The following is a 22210-nucleotide window of genomic DNA, read 5'->3' as shown; positions in this document are numbered from 1 at the left end:
TCAGAGCAACTTGATTCAGAATTCACTGCGTGTAGGTGAGACCACCATCTCCCCGGTAATAATTGAATCCTCTCTGTCTCTTCATCGAGCCCATAGACTTCCCTTGCCACATTAATTCCACTTGAACTATCATAAGCTCCTGGTTGCTCTTGATAAGTCACAAGAGCAACTGGCAAACTGACATTGGAGGTGGACAAGAAAATGTGAACAGTAGAAAAATTCAAAATGAAGTGTGATCAATAACTAGCATTGTCAGGAAAAAAAGTATTGATTTTTTTTCTGATTTTAGACAGATTAAGACATTCTAAAAGCACTCAGGCTATTGGAGATGTTGAATATCAAATACTATTTCAGGCAGAATTTTTCAATTAGCTCTTAGTTAATTAAATATGAAACAATCCAAATTACATTAACCAATCCCCGCTTTTACTGTACTTCACAGCATTATAATACTTTTTTCTTCCATCTCTTTACCTATTTTTGCAGTTTTATGCTTCACTCATGCAGGAGCTCTCAAGAACCTGCTCTGGAGGATACCCACTCTTATTCAGTGAGTGTCTGAATGATAACAGTCAGACTGTCAGGAAAAAAATCATCTGTGTTTACTTATTTATTGGAGGAAAACTGAAACTTGCAACCTACTTGTCCATAACTGGAGCACATACCCATCTATTGTCATTACATGCCATCCTCACCTTCACCTCATTTTAGATTTCCTGTTGCATTTTATGTGCTGCATCTTTTCCCCAATGGTTCAGATTTTCAAAAACTCACAGCTCTGTATAACTTTATTTATGCAAGCAATTTAACTGAAATCAAAAGAAGTACATCCAGGTAATGAAAATACTCATGGTTTATAAGCCCATGAGAGACAAAGGACTTAATGATCTCTTCAGAAGTGAATTTCTTCTTGTAAAATGCTCATGGCTCACACAGTTCCAGTATAACATGAACCTGGGTGAGGAACTTGTTCATAATTGGTAAGGCTGATCATTTCATTTTGAACATGTTTTTATCAATGCTTATTTTTACAAAGAATAGTGTCTTACTCCAATTGCTCTGAAAGTTTTGTGCTTTGTCCTTGTTAGCCATCTGGGTTTTTTCTTTTTTTTTTTCCTAATTCTTTTATTTCCCCCCCCTCTGTTCTTTCTTTTTGAGTCCTCACTGGATCTCAGAATTTGGCAGAATAGTTAGGGTTGTAAAGGACCTCTGGAAATCATCTAGTCCAACCCACCTGCCAAGACCAGGTCACTTAGAGTAGGTTGCACAGGAACACATCCAGCTGTGTTTAGAATGCCTCCAGAGACAGAAACTCCACGACTTCCCTGGGCAGCCTGTTCCAGTGCTCTGCCACTCTCAGCGTAAAGAAGTTCTTCCTCATGTTAAGGTTTAGTTTATGGCCATTGGTCCTTCTCCTGTTGCTGGACACCACTGAAAAACAGTCTGGAACCATTCCCTTGACATCCTCTTGACATCCACCTTTGAGGTATTTGTATGCATTGACGAGATCCCCTCTCAGTCTTCCCTTCTCCAGATTAAACAGGCCCAGCTCCCTCAGTCTCTCCTCATAAGAGAGATGCTGCTGTGCCCTAATCATCTTTGTGGCCTTCTATTGGACCCTCTCCAGTAGCTACTTCTCTTCCTTGTACTGAGGAGCCCAGAACTGGATACAGTACTCCAGATGTGGCCTCACCAGAGCCAAGTTAAAGGGACAGGATCCGCTCCCTCAACCTGCTGGCCACACTCGTCTGGATGCAGCCCAAGATACCATTGGTCCTCCTGGCCACAAGGGCTCACTGTTGGCTCATGGTCAGCTTGACATCTGCCAAGACTCCCAGGTCCTTATCCACAGACCTCTGCTATCTAGAAGGTCAGCCCCCAGCCTGTACTGGCCCTTGGGGTTATTCCTCCTCAGGTGCAGGACCCTACACTTGGCACTGTTGAACCTCCACCCAAATCTCCAGCCTATCAAGGTTCTGCTGAATGGCAGCACAGCCTTCAGGTGTATCAGCCACTCCCCCCAGTTCCCCACGACTCATAGGTAACAATTCCATTCAGGAACATGAGATGCTTTCACAGAGGATGCCTATGTACCTTAAATGGTGTCTCAGTGTTGCCTCATTTGTGATATGAAGAACACTGTACCAGAGCAGTCTTCCTGTGTCCACTGATGGCCACATGGGACCAGTGAGAACAGCATGGAGAACTTCACACTGGGTAACCCATGGAGATTATAAAGATAAAGCAGGGTGTGTCGAGAGATCAACTGTGCTGAATAAAGGGTAAAAAAAAAAAAGATGAATACTTTCGCTCCACTGGGAAGATGAGAACTACTTAGTATGTTGGTGGGCATCCCTAGAATGGATTTTTAATCAGCAACAATTCTCATTTACTGGAAGAGTGAGCCTATGAACAGACAAATACTACTGAGTGACATTATGAGCCATTCATCTGCTTAAGTTGTCTGAAAATTTGAGCCACTAGTGAAGGATTATTATTGATTTTCAGGCTGTCTTTGTTAAATATCTGATATACTGTACTGCTCTCTTATTCCACTCTCCCTCCATTGTCACTGATATTAAAACGAAACCCACCTATTATCAAATCAATCATGCCTGATAAAACTACTCAGAGTAACATGATGTGCATCATATTTACCCACTGAGACTGAAAGGTGGATTTCAATCATTCAGGAAATGTGCATTTTATATATTTATTTATTGCTTTTGATAAACCGAGAACTACTGCAGCAATTAATTACAGCTCTTTAACAGATTCTGTATGAGGCAGGAATGATTGCCTTGTGGTTGAGATGCTGAACTGAGGCTGAAGAGCTGTCATTACGCTTCTAGTTTTGGCAAAGTCTTCTCTTGTAATTTCAGTGATCAGTTTCTCTGGGCCACAGTTGTGGCAATGAAAAATTAGCTACAAATTTTCTGTAATTTAAAAGTTAAGGACAAAACACCACTGTTCATGTGTTGGTAATTATGCAGACAGGTAAGAAATAAAAAAGTTGAAAAAGCCACAGTTAAACAAGGAGGTTTTATCCTAGAAAATAAAAAGAAAAATATTCTAGTATCTGCATGTGTGCCTAGGGTTCAGCAGTCAGGAACAATCCCAAGGAATGATCTTAGCAGCTCAAGCACAGAAAGTGAGATGGAGATTTCACACTGGGAGTCTAATGAGCAATAAATTTCCAGGTCATTAGTACTGCACAATCTTTGACATAGTAAAACCTCAGAAAAATCATAGACACAAAAAGAGTTTGGGAGTTTGAACAGATGCAAAAAAAGAAAGAAAACCTTCTTCCTGGGTTTTCCAGTTGGCAAAGACCTAATCCTGAGTATGAAGTAGCTTATAGGCAGATGTAAGAAATAGAAGGAAAAAATGCATAATTAATTGAAGACCTATATTTACTCTAATGGAGTTGAATTTTTCAGTCTGTTTCTCATTGTCTTAAAGTTAAAATATGAACTTAAAAGTTTTAATACAGTTTGGGTAGTCTGTGGACACATGTCCCAAGAGAAGACCTACACCATCTGAAGAATCAAGGGAGACAAAACTCATGTCCCCTTTGTATGCTGTGTTACAAATAGAGATAGCTGATGCAAGTAAAGGAGCCAGTAATTGTTATTGATACCACAGGAAGATGTAATTTTGTTTCAAAATAAATAATTCTGACTGTAAGACTACTATCGTAAGCAACACAATTTTCTTTAGTAAACCTGTGAAATCATTTTGGCAGAAGAACTGTCTGCAATATATCAACTGCATCAAGAGATTTTTATTTTCCCAAGGTTTAGGTTTCCCCAACATGGCTGAAATATTTCTATTAAACTCATTTTTTCAATAGCCTTTTACATTGTCTACATTTGTTTCGACTTATCCAGAATTCTGTGATTAAAAAACGGAAAATATTTTCTCAGCAACAGACCCTATATGCCCTACTTTCCGTAGCCACTGTGATGAACCAGTTCCCTCAGCTAGTTTTCTCCAAAAGACATAAACAGCTATATTTTTATGGCCTTCGTTTCTCTTACCCTGCAATACTGTCTGACATGCAGAAGGAGATATGCTCTTATCTTTTTCTGCTTGGATTCATCTAATTTTTCTCCCTATGATTCTTATTGAATTTGTCCTAGTCACTCTCTGCAGTTTAGTGATTTGCCCACAGCTATTTGGAAGAACATCTTTCAGTCTTTTCCTGAATGGGCCGTTTATGAGGTCCATAGGCTCCTAAACAATAGTTCACTTCAATTAGTCTGGGAGGTTGATACCAAGACATAGATGAGGTGTATGAAATGCAGACAGCAGCTCCATCTGACTCAGCTCTTTCTAGGCTAAAGCATGGCAGGACTGCTAGGGTGCTGGGAGGAAGAACTTTTTCCTGGTAGATTTTGAAATTATTTCATAGAAGAATGTGACCTAAAGGGTAGGTGGAAGCATTCAATCTCCCTTGGATGAGCTCTGAGAGCAGAACTCATGATACTTACAGAAATGAATATGCTGGTTCAGGGAGTTGGTTATCCAAAAATACAGGTTATCCAAGGAAGAAACAGAGATGAACTGTTCTGAATATTTTCAATACCCAGTCATCCAAACCCTTCTTTTTCTACAAAAGTAATTTGTGTTTACTGTCCAAGCAAAGCAGCTTTTTTGCAGACTTTAAACCTGGTTTAAACCTGTTTCCAAACCACTGTGTGGCTGCATTTTAAGCAGATTACACTTGGAAGCATTATAAGGCAAAATAAGAAAGTGGTGTGCATATGCTGTATTTAAATAGCACTTATAAGTTCACAGTCAATTTATAAATAATTTCCCTCAGTAAGGAAGGAGATAAGGTATGAATTCTTAATAGACATGGAATATCTATCTATCTATCTGTCTATTTATCTATCTACCTATCTATCTATGTCTCAATAGCTTAAAATCTTAAAATTATTCTGTCTTTATGTACTGCCTAGTCATGTCCTGCAAGAACCAGAGACATTTATTTAACACATTTGTAAGAATCAAGTTGGTTGATAGAGACAAAGAAATATCTTAAAATTTAATGGCTAAAACCTCTCTTCTGTAAGAACTCTGATACAACATCCAGACTATAAAGATTACTTTGCTAAATTGCTAGCCTTGCCTGATAATACCTTTTCTTTTAGCACAGAAAGTCTGTCTAGTATTATCAAAATGTCTGTAGGAGAGTTTCTTCTGGAGTATGAGACACTGTGTCTAACAGAAGCAGTAAGGAAAACAACAGGAATTCAAAAATGCTCTCCTCCAATTACCTCTGAATCAAAAAAAAATCCGAAACAAAAAAAGCCCAAAACAAAATGAACCCCCTTACCACCAAATAAAACAACACACCACCACCACCACCCCCAGCCATAGCTAGAGAACCTGGGGATAATAACATGCATTGTTAATAGGAGCAAATGTTTCAGTTCTTGGTAAGCATTTTTCTCCCTTTTAAACTAGAAGCAATAAGAAATAAAACATTAACAAGCATTTAGGCACTTTCTTCATGGCTTTGTATATTACAGTTTTTATTTGCAGAAGGGCTCAGTGGGAGCATCAACAGGGCCATGACCAACTCCCAACAGGGAGTTGTTCCATTATGACAGGACTGGAGACAACCTGAAGTGACTGAAAATGAGAAGGGAAATGGGTGAAACTTCTACTACAGTGAAAGCAGCACCTTTCACATTTGTAAGATATCCTGTACTGCTTTTTTTCTGGACAGGCATCCTGACTGATTTCTTTTGTGGAAAAGGAAAAATCACGAGATGAAAGATACACTCTTAATTTTTCTGTCTGCATGGTTCTGACTGTATTTCTTAACCTTTTCTCTCTCCTATTCCTTCATTTGTAATGTTCAGATTTGCAAAGACTCCTCTGTGTGCTAATCTTCATTTAACACAGATCAGAAGAAACTCAAAGGAGAAGAAGACAGATTCTCAGATTATGTAAATCAGTATAGCTCCACTGTTGTACAACTGCTGAGACTCTGGGGCACAGACCTCATAAAACACTGTGGTTGTAAAAACAGTGCCAAACCATGCATTTTGATACTGCAAGACGTTTAAATAGCCAGGTAGAAATTACACCTCCAGCAAAAATAGAAGGAACTGTGGCTAAACTAGCCCATCTTGCAAGGTAGTACTTCCACCTTCTTCATATCCAAGTGGTTTGCACATAGGCCAAGTGTGCTAATGGTCCCTGTTGTGAACAGACCTGCACACATGTAGGTTCAAGAGTAATATTTAACTGATAGGTAAATAAGTAAATAAGCTTTTCCCTTTGAAAGAATTTCCTCTATGAGTATTTCTGTCTATGTGTTACAAATGCATTGGGAAAACTAATAAAGGCACTAATAACATCAGTCCAGAGGGCACTAGCCACGCTAGTATTATCATGCCATGATATACAAAACACAGTATCACCCTTTCCATCTGCATGCTGAAAGTTGCTTTCCTCTGTAATGACAAGTTGAGAAGTACTCAGCTATTCTTTGAGTCAGTTGTAGAAACCAGCAGGATAAGACATTAACAAGCTTAGAAGGTATTACCTGTCTAGCCCTACCACAAGGTTTATGCTGACTGTAGGGGTTTCACATATCTTTTATACTTTCATGAGGGAATTAGTTAAAATTGCCATAGTGGAAAGTGTTTGATTTAGATTAATCTCACTTTCTCAAGCAGTGGAGACTCATTACTCTGATTGGCTGTTCTACCCATACTGCCCTTAATGCTCTAGCTATATACTCAGGAAAAAAGTGTTCAGTTCAAAGCTCTTGGTGGATAAGTAAAATGGATCATTATTATCTTTTCAAAAAACCTTTAAAAGACTTAAAAGAACAAACAAAAATATATGTGTAAGATATATACCTCCAGCATATCTGGCATACATTGAGTTTTTGACTTCTCAGCTAACAAAATTTCTCATCTTGAGACCAAAAGAATGTTAAATGTTAATCTTTTAACCTAAGAAATAACCCTGACAATCTTATGGCGCTGATTGGATTCATCTCTTGTTTCCAGCATGACTAAACTGCATGAGGTGGGATGTCGAAGAGATGCCTTGGTTAGTATACCAAAACACAATGCATTTCCATGCTTTTGAAAATTCTTAGTGTGCCTCTTCAGTTCTGCCTGTGGATACAAACTGGTGATCTTTCCAGGCATGAAACTGTCAGTGCTATTAACGGGGACATACAGGAAAATGAGAACTTCAGTGCCAGAAGCCCTCTGCCACTGTGAGGATATGATATGCCCAAATCATTTTCTTTAGAAGCAGGTGTCAGTCAGACCAGCTTCATACTGGTGATGCAAGGGTGAGTGACCAATTTTGTTTTAATGTCTAATCTTTTAACTGTGCAGGCTGCTAAATCTGTGGCATGGAATAAAAAAAAAACCTGCTTTGCTCCTTTGCACTGTGGTTTGGGCTCTGTTTTCAAATGTCTTAAAGGAAAAAGCATGTGAAAAGAATAGGCATTTTGTGATATCAAAGTCTTTCAAGTGATGTAAAACACCAGATGTTTATCCTTCTTTATGTCTTACATGCATTTCTGAGTCTTAAGACATCCATTGATCTTGCCGAGATGGTTTTTAACAACTGTAAGGATTATTAACAGATCAGTGAAAGCTTGACATCACCAGCCCATAATTCTTGCAACTGTATGTTTATAAGAGCCCCAGTGTTAATTTCTTAATGTCAGAATTATCTCCAATACAGTGATTCAGAGGCAGATGATCTGACAGAGGAAGCTTCATTTTAAAAGTGCTATAAGAGATAACGTGTGGAGTCTTGACCTGATTCAATTAGAGCTTTGCCCTTATGTTACCCAAGGGCATATTACCTAACATTTATAAAGACATTGGCTTGGATAAATGAATGAGGGAAAAAAAGCACTATTGTTTACTCAGCAGGAAATGGACTGTGGAAATGGTTAGATTACCCTCTCGTACAGACACACAGTCTTATAAACACATGCACGTGCGCGCGCACACACACACTCACACATAGACATGCACATGCATAAAATCCTAAAAAAGTCTCCTCAAAGTCATCTCCATGACCATAATAGCATATTTCAAATATGAGAGACAAAGTGGGGCAGGTTTTTTTTATGATTATTGTTTGGTGCAACAACTGGGCCCATTTTCAGTGGCTTATATATGTGTAATTAGCAGTTCAATTTCCTCTGAGGCTAAATGAGCCCTATGAATTTATTTAATAACAGGTAAAATTTAGTACCGGGCTGAGGCTGTGGCTCAGCCTTAGCTCTGCACTGCCCTCTGGTGACTCCCCGATGCTTGCTGTGGCCAGTCTGACCTCGGACACCAAACGACAGCCTGGGTGCGTGGAGATGGTCTGACGGAAAGGGTGAGGGAACATTACACAGCTTAAAACCACATTTACCGAGGATTCCTACTCTCCCTTTTTTTATTTTTAGGTCCCCAGAAATGCAAGAAATATATTCCTACGCTCACAGGAGTTTTTTTCAGCAAACTCATTGATTATACTCATTAATTTATTAGCCTTGTAAGAAACCATTTCACAGGCTTTAGTTCAATTATAGATTGCATTGTGTGCCTGTACATAGTCCATGAAGCTCAAAACAATAATGTCACAGAAAGCATCATTCATCGTGCCTGAAGCAATGTGATTATTTATGATGTGACTCATTTTTGTAAAATGTAATTCAGATATTATATGTTTTGCTTAAAAATATCTTTTAATAGGGGGAAACAAATTCATCTGTTGCAAGGGAGGGAAATTTTCTCTTGGAACACACTGTACTGACCACCAACCCTTGTCAGAGAAGTTAATTTGACAGCTAAGAGACGGCCTGCTACTCTCATCTGAAAGGCTCACTCCTCTAGACGTCTTACACATTCACCTTCAGAAGCAGCTTTTGCATCTAGTGAAATTTATACAGCACTTTTCATCTAAGCAGTCTAAAATGCAGGGCAGACCTGATTACACATAAATGATTATAATCCTGGCTAATATTAATGGTGAAATTCAAAATTAAAAAACACTATATGTCAGATTACTGTATTCTGAGAGATTACTTTCTTTGTTGGTTAAATGAAGCCTCTTCTGGTGTGGAAGATAACACATGGAACACAGCTATACAAAAAACAATATAAGGAATTAAAAAAAAAAAAAGTCTCATGCAGTAGAATTGCAGAGGGAATTTTAAAAGAAGCAGAAGGTAATGAGCCTACTGGAATTTAGCCAGAAGTAATAGCCCTTTGTTTCTGATGTACTTAAGGAACTACAGCTGGCATCACATTGGCTAATAAGCACAGAAGCCTGGCAGGAAATGAGACCAATTAATTTGAAGAATTATGTTCTGACTAGTTAAAGATTCAGCGCCAGACTGCATCTTTAGATTTGCACTGTGAGGGACCCAATGAAAACAGAGATTTAGCTCCTGGCAAACAAAATAGCCAGCTCAGTGACATCTAGCACACATGTTCTTGCACTGTTTTCACTGGGTTGGAGCTGTGCGTACAGAAAAGCCCTATGACAAACTGGGAACTGTAGTTCCCTTTTCAGCCTTAAGCAGTTTCAGGCAGGTATCAGGGAAAAGATACACGTGGAAACTATTTTCTACATACGGAGAACCAAGAAAAAAAAGCCACAAAGACAGTACAGATGAAAAAATTCTTCATGATGAAGGTCCTCTTCTTTTTACAATACTTTAAATACAAATCTGACTAGTAGCACAAACAAAAATCCTGCTATCTTGTTGGAGGACGACAAAGTGTACCTCACAGGCTTTGTCTCGTTCTTTGGTTGTTGTGGGAAAGTATGATCTGACTTTCATTAAGGCTAACTATAAATCAGATAGGTTGGTACATCTATGTCAAATTTACAAACCAAAGAAGATGACTTCTTCAAAGATTTCAAACATCTGGTCCAGAAAATTAATCAACATGATGTCTCGAGAATTTCTCAGTTCTGTCTCCGTGTTGTTCTTATGATTTCCCCTGTTTGAGCCTAAGAGTACAAGATAGAGTACCCTATTTTAATGGCTGTCATGCCTCTGGAACTTTTTTCATTAATAAATGAGCTACAGAAACTTGTTCTCTTTTTTTTTAAGTGAGGAGATAAATTCTAACTACTGTTTTCTTTACCTAGCACAAATAATTTAAATGTAATGCACTGCTCTGCAGCTCTATTATTCCCTCCCTCTTCTTTTGGAGGAAATTGACCCTTGGCACTTGAATTCTGGATCACTTAGATTTGAAAACAATGCAGGAGTTGAACATTGGAAGGCACAAGGATCCAGTCATCATAATGGGGAACAGCCAATAGATTTCTACCCACTTATGTCCTAAACTTTCTTTGCTAAGTGTCTCAGGAAATGATGCAGCCTGAGAGACAATACACTGCTTCTAGAAGCTCTGATTCAGTATTGTGAAAGTCAACAAGTTATAACAGGCAATTTGGCAAAATCATCAAACAGGGCTGACTGGCTTCCTTGAAGGAAGAACATGGAAAATAAATGTCACCCCTTACACAGTACTTGCTATGCTGCCTTGGGAGCAGAATCAAATGATGAATCGACTGTTTTAAAATGTGGGAGACACTGTTTGGTAAGACGCTGTTACAGAGAGGAAAGGAGATCAAGGAAAGAAGCAAAACTTGTCTCAGAGGTTTTACCCCAATAGGTGTTTCTCTGAAGAAACACAATCAGAAGGATCCACTAGATCATTCCACCTCACCTCATGCTGTATCACACACTTTGAAACGTCATCTAGTTATCTATGTAGTAAGCCTGTTAAATTATGTCTAATGGAAACATAAATTGTGTTTTGACAAAAGCATTAATCACCCTCACTATTAGAAATGTGTGATTTATTTCTGGTTTGAAATGATTTCAGGGTCTAGCCATCAGTTCTTATTTTACATTTCTCAAGTAGGACATAGTCTTACAAAGGAGATCCAAGGACCTTGGATCTCTTTAAGTGTGGTTACTGAAAGGCACAAGGGACAATCCCCAATCTGGATGAAGACATATTCCCTAATGCATAACATTTAAAGGCATCTTTGCCCTTCTACTCAAATGGAAACCAAAACACAACTACAATATAAAGGTGTTGCCAAGCAATTTTCTATTGTTAGTCAGGAAACTCTTCGTGTGCCTGACTTTTCTGTCAGAATTACTTAAGCTTGCACAGTCAAATCATCCTCTAGCAGCACTATTTTTAAATATTCATATACCAGTACAAGAGTTTTTGTTTGGCCTTTATAGTTTTGTATGGTGGCTTTTTAAGGCTTACAATATTTTAGACAGGACACCAGTGCTACGAAAATGTTTTCTCTTGCTGCTAATTTACTCTGACATCTCTTAGAGCAGTAAGTTTCTGCCATGTCACTTCTGTTGATTTTAGCTGGAATCATGCAGCAAAAACCTTGGTGTATTCACCCCAGTTAACTGTAGGTGTTTGTAAAGTGAGTGTGTGTCTGTGTGTGTGTGTTTGTGTGTATGTACACCAAACTTAAGTCTCTGGCCTCCTTTTTCAGGCCCTGTAGAGAAAGCAGCACGTGTAAGGAGAAATCTTTCTGTCCTATTTAAACCTTCACTAAAATGAGATAGTCCCGATTTCATCTTCCTTCCACTCACTACATAAGGATGACTCTCTGGGTTATGAGCATCCACCCCATAGCTGCCTAAGGTTAGATGGTGTGAATGTCGTTGCATCCATCCCACTTAGGTCTACTTACAAATCACCCTAACCTTTCCTAGGCCGCTGTAGCAGGCAAAGCAGTCAGGGCCCAATGACTGGTAAAAACCTCTTCATTTCATGTGGTGTTCTATGGCTGACACACAGATGTTGATTTTTGACACATGCCAAGTTCTACCATCATCTACTCTTCCACTGCAGCTCATTTGGATCCAGAGTAGCCCACTATGGGTTCTGAGTTCCTGCTGCTGAGTGGGATGCACTAGTGCTCCATCAGGGAGCCTCATTTTAAAGCAAATAGGAAGATTGTAAAGAATGTTTTACAGGGCTGAAGCACATTGCACACTGAGAAAAACTGCTGTTTTTCAGGATATTTTCATTCTTTGGGAACTGGATTTAGAGGGAGACAAAAATCACTGGTTTACATAAACCTCTTTGCGAAACTAACAGAGAGGAGTGAATCTTGGAGCTGATGCAGGAAGCACTATAGATTATCGGGACTGAAAACATGACAGCCAGGTATACTCTTTCATTATCTCTCATTCAAAGCTCATTTGTGTGTTTAATCACATGGGAAACTAAGAAACCCTCCTGGCAAATAATAACCTTTAAACTGGAACTAAATAAGGAAAGGACCTTATTTTTTACATCTTATCCAATAACAATAAAAATCACCTGTGACTCACTGCAGGTCAATAGCAGCACTGAATGCAAAGAGATTATTTTGAGTGATTAGAGTAGCATGTGTGCTTCTCATTCAGTGTTCCTCTAAGGCAGCAGTTTTTCTGATTTATCCACAGGGTTGTGTTATATCATGTCAAACAAAAATGTTTTTGAACTGACCTGTCACAAAACAAGTTACAGTCCAGCATAATCAATGTCTAAAACAATGGATCCTTATGTGTACACAATGGACAGCAAAGTATCTGGACAGCAAAGTAAAATTACCCAAATTGCCAGTTTGGAAATAAAAATGCACTTTATCAAGTCTTATTCATTGCTCCCACAGCATACATATAACTTATTCTCCTTTTCTCAGGACAGGCAGACAAGCTCTGGGTAAAACTCTACAAGGATTGCCTGCCTCTGCCTCACATGGTACTACACAAGGTAGCAATGACTGTACTGCTTTGAAGGAGACCATTACCAACAATGGCTGCTACTCTGGTATGGGCAAGAAATGGAATTTCATTATAACTGCATTCAGAGGTATTTCAATCAGCACTGATTGCTGCCTCTTTTTAAAGAACAAAAAAAATTTACTGAGTAGATTCAGAGGTTGTGGAGCCACACCCCATGATTTCCTATTCCTTGGTCTTTTTTCTTACAAAAACAGTGCATGTAATCTTCTGCTCATCTTTTGGTAGTGTTACCATGCAGCCTGAAGCATTCAAAAGGCTAGATTTAGCCATATAATTCAAAATAGTTAATAACTATAGATTTGGATTTTGAGGGGCTGGTGGAGTGGGGTTTGTGCCCTTTTTTTTTTTTTTTTTTAGGTTCAAATCAACATTAAAACAAGGCAAAGAAATTCGTCTGTAGTGATGGGTATGAGCTGGACAGGCTTGACTTCTTGTCTTTAAAATCCATTTGTGGTGTTTTCCCTCATCCTGATGCACTGTTATGCCTTTTCCCCTCTGAGGCACCACATCACAGAGTGATGTTTGTCGGACCACTGCTGCCTCTTGTGCTCTAGCCTCTTAATCTGAAGTGCAAACTGTGGTGGCTGTGCTTGGAGCAAAGCATTTCTTTAGCTACCTGAAACTGGTCTGAGACCACAAAAAAACCCTGCTGGAACAAGTGACAGTGGCTGCTGTTAAACTGGCATAAATTTAATCTACAAGAGTATGAATTAAAAGAACCATACTATGTACCTCATCAATCGCCTTTCAAACATTGCTCAGACTTGGAGCAAAAAAGTTTTAGAGAAACAGTGTTTAGCATAGAAATACCAGCAAAACATTTTCTGTAACAGTGACCTAAGACATAATAATTCTGATAAATCCTTGGATTTTCTGTGCATTTTTTTCCTTTGGGCAAACTTTTCTTAAATACATCCAAAAATAAAGTAAAAGAAAAATATGTATATGAAAATGTATACCTACATGTGCTTATATGCATATACATAAATATATTATTGGATTTTTAAAAAAAAATCTCTCTATATATGCAATATTACTGCTTTAGGGGAATGTGAGCCCATAATCATTGTCCTTCCATACAGAAAGCTGAATTCAGTCTCTTCTTAAGGTCTTGATATGAGAAAACATGAGAATAACTCCAATCATCTTCCCTCACAGATATGTGAATATTCTTGATTACTTTCTCCACCTAAACAGCTCAGTCCATCCCGTTCCTTGGACCCCCAGGTGCAGTTACACGCTCTGTCTAAACATGAATGTGTTATCTGCTTCCAGGCTACTCTCCCCATTGCCAGATTGTATATCCCCAAAAAGCCAGTTGTGGCTTTTAAGACAGTTAAAAAACAAAAGGCTAGAATAGGTGGGAGATATATTACCAGAATTTTCTGGAGCCAGGCAGGGACTGAGATCAATGCCCTGAGCTGGTCGCTGCGGAAGCAGCAACCCGGCCTGCAGATATTTAAAAAGAAATTACCCAATTAAGATGTAATGGCCCTCCAGCCTTCCCAGGCTGTGAATGAGAGCAGACGTATTTACAATCATAGGGTATCATAAAACTCTATCCAGTTGTATCAAATCAGCAGGGCTAAATTAGCCAGCAGCATCCTGATTAGGTGCTGTGCCTGTGTGTATATGTTAGATGATTTATGATAAGATCAGTTAGGACTGTCAAAAGAGATTTTAAAATGACCTTCCAGGGGCAAATAGGATAGAAGAGAGAGACATTGAGGTTTCAGGAAGACAATTGTACTGCCTCACTGTGAAGTATCACAGTGAATAGAAGTGAAGAAAGATTATATTTATCAATGTGTTTGTACAATGAATTACCTCACATACACTCATAGACACACGTAAGGGAAGCAAAGTTAATTTTCTATTGAGAAGTTTTGCTATGGTGGGGTTTCTCATCACCATTTAATTATCCTTACAGAGGGATTTACCTTTTCTTAAATAAATCTTATTTATGCTCATGAGCATTGAAGGACTGTGTGAGCACAGCATAGTGGAGTCCTCTGTTTATCCAAAGGTCAGAGATGATTGTAGGCAGGTGGTCCAATTACTTTGGAAAAAATTGCACCTTTCTCTCCCACATCCCTCTCCCCACCTCATTCTCTCCAGCAAGCGCAGGAAAAATTATAATGAGAAATTTAACCAGAGCTGCATAAAGGAGGCTGTCAGCCTACTTGCTTCTGAAGAGGGCAGCAGTACAGTTTGGTCTAAGTATAGTGTGTTTATGAATCCAAAACATAAATCACTGCATTTATAATACTGTTGAAGAGACAGGGAAGAAGCTTCTTTTAGCCAGGAGAGCAACAGCAGCAACATCTCAAAGGTGAGGGAGGTTAGAACGGGTTATTATTTATCGCCATGACTCTGCTTTTTCTGCTTCTCCAACCATTCACGGCATTTCTTTCCCTTATAAATGCCCTATCTCCCAAACTCCCAGCCACCCTGAAATTTCTCAGCTGACTGCCCAAGCCCACTAGGTGTGACATACTCCAGAACGGACTTTCCATGCTTGTTAGGTCCTCCTGCTGCCATAATCCTGCAAAAGAAATATTTTTACAGGGCAGTAATGCGTGGCAGCCTTTACCTTCCCTAAAATATGGATGAGGAATGGTTTCAGTGATTGAGCACAAAATGAAAAAGCCCTTATACTAGTTCTCCCAAAGGGAGAAGATTATCCTCTTTACCATGGTTATAGCACAGAAAAAAACACAAAACCAAACTAACACACAAAAAACCCCACACACCAAACAAACAAAACCAAAACCACCACCCCCCAAAATAAAAACAAACAAAAAAACCCACCAGTACTTTATATCAAATATAGCTTTTTTGAGGACAGCAATGTGCACACCATCAGCAGTTCAAAAGCCAGACATTGTGACATTGCTAATTCTTATAAAGCTATTTTTACTATTGCTAATTATTATTACTATTACGACTCCTACGACTCCTACTATTACTACTGCAGCTTTGCTAAGCAAATGGTAATCTTCATCTGTCCTTCCTCTAAAATTTCCTGAGCATTCGAGGCTGTGCTTCATGATCTGATAACAAGCCAGGCACCAGGTTCTGAACCCACAGGCATTATGCAGGTCTGACTGCTAACCCCACTCAAGTAACCCATCTACCTTCACTAGGTGGAGTCTGCTGCTCCTGATGCTTGGTTTTTAGCAGAGTAGGAGAAAGATACAGCATGGCCTGTGAGGACAGAAATAAGTTTTGCAAACTGACTGTTTCCTTAAGCAGAGATTTTTATCCTTCTCAAACACAACTGAGGTGTGCCAAAGTATGCTGTATATGATCCAGTTCTCAGGTACAAAAACGGGTAGGAAGATGTGACTAAGGCAGGCAGGCAGTTCAGAAGGTGGAAAAAAATTGCAAATTAACAGAGTTCAGCTACCTGGCTCTGATTGACAAGTATTGTAGTGGTACAAAGAAGACCTACAAACTCTCCAGGGATATAGTGGGAAATCTCATGTCATTTAGGGAACCCTTAAAGGCAATAACCCAACAAAGCCATTTTTATCACCTTACATGGGCATTTCAGCCCAGTTATGGTGCAACTGCTAGGTGACCAAGGAAGGCCATGTCAAGCAGCAATGGCAAGAAATGCTGAAGCTGGAGAAACCATTCAGGTCCAGGTCCTCATTGCCCAGAGCTTTCATAGAGTATTGGTGAATTTCCGTTCAACTCAAAATGAGTGATTTATTTTCTCCCCACTGTGAGATCTGGTGCCTAAATAATGTTGTGCCTGAGTGTAGATTGGTGACTTATATTAATCGCACAACCCAAGGTGCAGAACTGCAAGGCTTTAAGTTAAAGATTGCCAATAAAGTTCAAGGTCAGACACCTGCAGCTTACATTTCTGGATGCACCTTAAATAAGAAGTCATTGTTTTCAAATCTTATATTCTTCTCCTAACTTGCTAGGACTTAGGATCAGCACTTTGAAACTCCTAAAAGAAACAATGGGATCCCCTAAAACATATTTTTCAAGAAATTTCTCTACTGGATTAACCCCCAGATGAACACAATAAACTAGCTGGAAATAGATCATCTCAATTTCCCTCTATTTTAGTGTCATGAGCAACTTTTACACATGCACTAAACATTCACTGTTTCTGGATTATAATTGTAAATAAAACATTACTGTTAGAGAAGATATATTCTGTGTAAAAAATTCAATTACATAGGGGTTTTAAAAAAATATTTCTTGTACTACAATTAACACAAATTTTAGTAATTAAAATTTTAATTATAATATTCCATAGCTTGTTTAATTATAAAAACTTACATTGCTATTCATCTTCTTTGCGCCTCTCATCCTCTGTAAGTTGGATAAATGGCACATCATTCTCTTTAAGATAATCTGTGGTAATATGTTTGTATCTTAGTGGCACACATAATAATTCTCTATGTAGCAAAGAAAATTAGGTACTGTAATGTTCAGAAATGCTCGAAATGTTCCTGTGTACTCTTATGACTTAAGTAATGACTCCCTACTGCTGGACAGATCTGCATCTGTCCAGCAGTGCAGCAGCAGTGTGAAAATGGTGGCATTTGGTCTCAAGGTGCACATGTACTAAGAGACATGCTAATCATCACCCACCTAATGGTGCTGTATTGGGATTTTTTAGCTGTAAATACATGGTTACTTCCAGTAATTGTCAGCCACTTGCCCACACTTACATGATCTTGGCACAATATTTCTGTTCATCGTTTCCTGCCCTGCTCAGTGAAAAGTTGGAAAGAATGCAACTGTATAAAGCAATGGCTAGCACATTTTTTATAAGTGAAATTTATGGAGTAATGTATCTACTTTTAACATGACTACTGCTAAACCTGGAGATCAAGCAAAGTGACACTGAATATATTGCTTTATCAATTGGATTCGTTCAAGTGAAAAATGCTGATCATGCCATGTCTATCCCCTGGGTGCAGAAGCACTACTTCACTTGAGCAGTCGATACATAAAAGTCAAATTCTTTATAATTTGTAGCTTTTTTTTCTTGAAGAAGAATGCGATTCTCAGTACATCAATATCAACTCTTAAATCCACATTGGATGGAGAGTGTACAGCACAGTAATTCAATCTCTTTACACTTAATATGGTCAGGAAGAGAGAATGAAAACAGCCTCTTGTAAAATGATGGAAAAACCAGGATGCAATCATTCTGATGGAGCTCTGCAAAGGAGTCATTTTACACCATTCGTTACCAAGACAACAAAAATATAGTGAGCCCCATACATCTAACAGGTGACATTTTAGCTAAGAAATTGTTTCTTTAGTATTTTTTCTGTCTATGAAAAACAACATTACTAGCGTTTTCACTTGTCATGTACTATAGGGCAACATATTCCTGCTGACAGGCCCATAATGGAAAAATAGAGCAGTTAAATAGTATTACAGTCTAAGTTTTAGGATACATGCTAATCTGCTCTTTAAAGAGACTTCAGACGTTTTCAAACACCCTGGAGACTTGAGTGACTGGAAATTTCTGCATGAGTGTATATAGATGAGTAGACAGATGTGTTTAGTGGAAACAAAAAAGCCTTCTTTTCCAATCTTTCTGACTTAGCTAAAACATGGAAGGGTTGGTCTGTTTGGTTTTTTTTGATAGACACTGCAGTGTTTGAGAATGACCACCCACAAACACACCGGTGCCAGATACATCAAATGGGTTGGTTTCCATACGTTTCTGCCAGTTAATGTGTCCATCATTGCTGGCCCATATGCATGAAGATCACATTTCAGTTCCTGTACAACTGCTACTGAATTCATGATGGGATGAGGGTCAATTTCCATGACATAGTTTTACATCCAGAGGGGATTAAAGATCTCTTAAAAGCTAGATTTTGGATGTGAATAAACTTTAAGAATACCACCTTTTTTTTTTTTTTCTTTTTTAATTGAAGATGCCCCAGAAATAGCACCCTTGTACTGGAGTATTTCCAGGGGCTGGTGTTGACTGAGACCAGCTGAAAACTGGTATTTAAACACCTGTCTCTGGTCATGGTGATGTTTCTGAAGTAAGGGTTCAGCATGAGGATGGAGTGGTCATGACCACTGACAGGTCACAAAGGTGACAGCATAGGATGAAGATTAAGGAAATACTAATAAAATGCTTGGAGAAAATTAATGTAATATTCAAAGAAACCTTTCTTTGAGTGCATGAGGGCAGCACATGCTAGTGGTTGAGAAGAGAAATCCAGATGCAAAGAGGAGGCCAGAGAGATGAGGGATAATATTTGGTTAAACTGGTAAATACAAGAAGGGAATCAGTCTTGATATAAATGCTGACAAGGCCTAGGCATTATGGAAAGTCATTGACATCAGTTAGGGAATCTGATGTGACCGGAAGGGCCCAGGCTACAACATCGGGGATTGTTAAAAGAACAGTACAACACACAACAAGTAAGAACAGAACTCATTCAGTTAAGAAGAAAAACAGAAGCAGAAATATGCAGGATCAACAGAAGAAGCAGGCATGACATTAAATGTATGCACGGGAGATGGGAGGATGAAGTGACACTCCAGGTAGCAAGTCACATTTTCATGGAAGAGGAAATGAATTTCTCAGACCTTCACAAACCTTGAAACCACAAAGTATGAAGAGATTAAAATAACTGCAGGTTCAGTAATGGACTGCATTTGAAACTGTTTCCTTTTCCTGTACAGAACCACTGCTCAAATGTTTAACCAGGTGCGATCAGCCTGTAGTGGCTACATAGTTAGGCTGACACACATAGTGACAAAGACCTAGAACCATCTCTGAGACTGTCCTTGAAATGTGATGCTATGGCCAGGACTTTTAGGTAAAACACATATTTCTGTGTAATTCATTTGTTTCACATGCATTTAGCCTACACCAGATTAAAGCATTAGTCAATGTAGTGTGTTGGAAGCTGTGATACTGGATGAAGCAAAAATACTCAGATAAGCATAGTTCCGATATACCTATATGCAGATACAGGCTTTCATGTTGTCTCAGATGATCTAGCTGAAGTTGCCCCACTCATTTCAGGGGGATTGGACTAGATAACTTTTAAGAGTCTTCCAACCCAAACTATTCTAGGATTCTATGATACAGATTAGGCTTTCAGGGATCCAAATTGTACATATCACGTAACTGTGAACTAGCATAGGCTATTAAACCTATGCATGAAGATGCAGAATTAAGTCCTAATAAGAGGAATTGGGCAGGTGACTCACCTTAATACCTTTTAAAATCTCCCTGTAACAATAGACTGATGAAGTGCTGATGGAAGACTGCCCTACAGTTCCATGTTCTGAATTTACCGGGGTTTTTTTAAAAACAGTAATGGGTTTAATAAAAATGAGGCTCAAAATCTGTTAAATATTAGTATGCTATGAATGTTTTAAAGTTCTAAATTTAACAAGATTTGAAATAGTAGTCACTATGTTTGAAGCTCCACAGCAATAACACAGTACTTCTTTTGTTTTCTATACACTAGATAACCCATGCTTTTATCATCAAGTACAGGAGTGCAACAGAGGCAGAGTATCTCCCAGTACTATTAATTGCTATCTTTGTCTGCACAGTCCTTTAAGCTTGCAAAGCCAAAAGTACTAAATAGATTATAAATGAATATGAAAAAATCATACTCCCATTCTCTAAAAATAGTATACTCTTTAATAAGACACATTTACATATTTTCATTTGAAATTTTCACACTAAAACCCACACCTTATAGTTACTCAAAGCAACAAAACTTCTTCAGATTTTTCCTTTGTGTTCCTCTACAAATTGCTTCTGTGATATTAATAATCTATACTTCTGTTATTTTAAAATAACGTTCTAAGAAGCATATAATCTTTAAATATTTGAAACATCATTCAGATTAGATTCACACTTTCACAAAATGTTACAAGTTCCTACTTATTCAAAATTCCTTTTCTCAAATTAAATTAGATACCAATAAAGTTCACACAAGAGTACAATTTGTATCTACTTTAGAGTAGAAGCATTACTTGCTGATATGCCTATTTCAAAAATAATTCCAATTTAAGTATTAAGAAAAGAACAAAGAAGGGAAAGGTGGAGTCATTCTAGAGTAGCCAGTGTCACTTAGGAAGTTCATTCTCAGAAGACTGTTTACTGAACCCAAAGTCATTTGACAGAATGATATGTTGTGAATATATACAAAAAATACCACAAAAATGAGACTCCCCATAGTCTCCCTCCCACAGTGTCAAATATATGTTATGTTTACACTATGAAGGCAGGATTTACTCAGAATTTTTTCTTAGTTAAAGAAAGAAACATCAGCCTTTTCATTGTTTTTACATGACAGATTTATTCCCTAAGAGCAAGAAAGTTGGAAGAGATCCCTCACCAGTTACTGTCATGGGCAAAACAGGCTTATCATTGGTACAATTGAATGCGAATAGGATAATGTAAAATGAACCCAAAACTTAAAACCACCTTTCCACCACCCCTCTCTTCTTACCAGCCTTAGCTTTATTCCCAGTTCTTCAACTCCTCCCCCAAAGCAGTGCAGGAGCACAAGGAATGGGGGTTATGGTCAGTTTATGACACGTTGCCTCCACTGTTCCTTCCTCCTCAAGGGCAGGACTCCTCAAGCCCTTCCTCTGCTCTAGTGTTCCTTATACAGGTGACAGACCTCCATGAATTTCCCCAACATGAGTTCTTCCCATGGGCTACAGTTCTTCACTAACTATTCCAGCATGAGTACCTTTCATGGGGTACAGTCTCTCTAGAACAAAATGCTCCACTGTGGGTCCCCGTGGGGTTCCAAGTCCTGCCAGGAAACCTTCTCCAGCGCAGGCTCCGCTCCATCGGGTCAGAGCCTCCTTTGAGCATCCACATGGTCCTCTCTTGGGTTCTTCACACGCTGCAGGTGAGTATCTCTTCCACCGTGGACCTCCAGGGCTGCAGGGGGACAGCCTCACCGTGGTCTTCACCACAGGCTGCAAGGGAATCCCTGCGCCTGGAGCGCCTCCTCCCTCTCCTTCTTCATTGACCTTGGTGTCTACAGAGCTGTTTCCCTGACATATTCTCAGTCTTCTCTGTCTGCTGTTTGCTTCTATGCAGCAACTTTTTCCCCTTCTTGAATACATTAGCTCTGAGGCCTTACCACCAGTGCTGATGGGCTCAGCCTTGGTTATCAGCAGGTCTGTCTCAGACCGAGCTGGCAGTGGCTCTGTCAGACATGGGGGAAGCTTCTGCCAGCTTCTCAGACAAGCCATCCCTGCAGCCCCACCACTACCTAAACCTTGCCATGCGAATCCAATACATTAGTTAAGTTAGTTGCTCACTCGTTTCACTGAAATAATTTCATCACTATCGAAGCCAAAGTAGAAGGTGAATCCTAATACCCT

The sequence above is a fragment of the Chiroxiphia lanceolata genome, chromosome Z, assembly GCF_009829145.1.
Source record: "Chiroxiphia lanceolata isolate bChiLan1 chromosome Z, bChiLan1.pri, whole genome shotgun sequence".
In the NCBI taxonomy this organism is placed as follows: Eukaryota; Metazoa; Chordata; class Aves; order Passeriformes; family Pipridae; genus Chiroxiphia; species Chiroxiphia lanceolata.
The sequence above is the reverse complement of the archived record's forward strand: the minus strand, read 5'-3'. Positions refer to the sequence as shown.